Source organism: Chrysochloris asiatica, unplaced genomic scaffold, assembly GCF_000296735.1.
Source record: "Chrysochloris asiatica unplaced genomic scaffold, ChrAsi1.0 scaffold00310, whole genome shotgun sequence".
Taxonomy (NCBI): domain Eukaryota; kingdom Metazoa; phylum Chordata; class Mammalia; order Afrosoricida; family Chrysochloridae; genus Chrysochloris; species Chrysochloris asiatica.
The window spans coordinates 3,217,745-3,219,049 of NW_006408828.1; the positions used below are offsets into that span (position 1 = coordinate 3,217,745).

General features: G+C 41.5%; 1 protein-coding gene across 1 annotated transcript in view; it reads left to right on the forward strand.

Moving 5' to 3' along the window:
• The window catches only part of LOC102830941 (solute carrier family 22 member 9-like), a gene marked incomplete at its 3' end in the record, with an annotated part of 5,524 nt that overhangs the window by 3,547 nt on the left and 672 nt on the right, over window positions 1–1,305 (forward strand). The window lies entirely within an intron of this gene.

Here is a 1,305-nt window from a genome sequence, read left to right on the forward strand (position 1 = left end):
GTTGATAGTTGATCCAAGAAGATTGAAGTCCTTGACAACTTCAATCTTTTCTCCATTGTTTATTGGTGCAGTGGTGAGGATTTTTGTTTTCTTTAAACATGCAATCAAGATGCATTGATCATTACTGGTGATTGGAGTGCATCTTTTCAGCCATTCTTAAAATGAAGTTTTAGAAGGTGTTTTAGACATATATTTATTATAAAATTATTTTTCTTAATGGAAAAAAAAATACAATCACAGACTTAAAGAGGAGACAGCCTGGAGTACTGTCTGTATTGGGGTATGTGGCTTTGGGAAGAAGCCAAATGGGATGAAGAAATTTCAGTGCTTTTCAGTTTTATAGGTGCTCCTGAACAAGATAAGGAGCTCTGGTAGCATAGCGGTCATGGGTCAGGCTGCGAACCTCGAGGTCGGCAGTTCGAAACTACCAGCTGTTCCATGGGAGAAAGATGAGGCATTCTGCTTCTGTAAAGATTTGCAGCCTTGAAAACCCTGTCCAGGGTCACCATGAGTCAGAACCGACTCCACGATACTTAACAACAACAACATTGAATGAGATGAAGGAGCGGCAAATTTACCTCTCTGTCTGAAGAAAGGTAAATTTCTAACAAGTGGACACCACTTTTCTGTGCTCCTCTTCCATTTAACATCTTTAATGAGCATTAAGGATGGTTAACTATACACTGGACTGCTATGGGTTGGAACCGACTCAATGGCATTTAACAACAACAACTATATGCTGCTTTCCATAAGAAGACTAGTTCAGTGGGGGAAACCTATTTAATCAGAAATGACTCTACTTCTGAGAAATGATGACAATTTAATACAAGAAGATGATTTCAAATAGAGAAGAGGATCTGTCCATGTGTGCTTCATCCACGTCAGGCTTGGCCATTGCTCATTTCATACTCTTAAGAGCCCTACATGGCAGGTGTCACGTACTACTCTCCCAACACTGAGGCAGATTTAGGTAAGTGCCTCGCTTGCGTAGCAAGTTTTCATCATAGCTGGTAGAAGCAGGACTGAACCCAATTGTGAGGTTATTGTTGTTGTTGTTGTTATTGTTATGTGCCATTGAATCGGTTCAGACTTGTTGTTGTTGTTAGGTGCCATCGAGTTGGTACCAACCCAAAGCGACCTTATTTATGCACAGCAGAACGAAACACTGCCCGATCCTGGGCCAACCTCACTATTGACCCAAACTCAGAGTGACCTTATATAGGGTTTCTGAGGAGTGGCTGTTGAGTTTGAATCACTGACCTTGAAGTTCAAACAGACCTTGCAGCCCAGGGCTTATCCTACCGT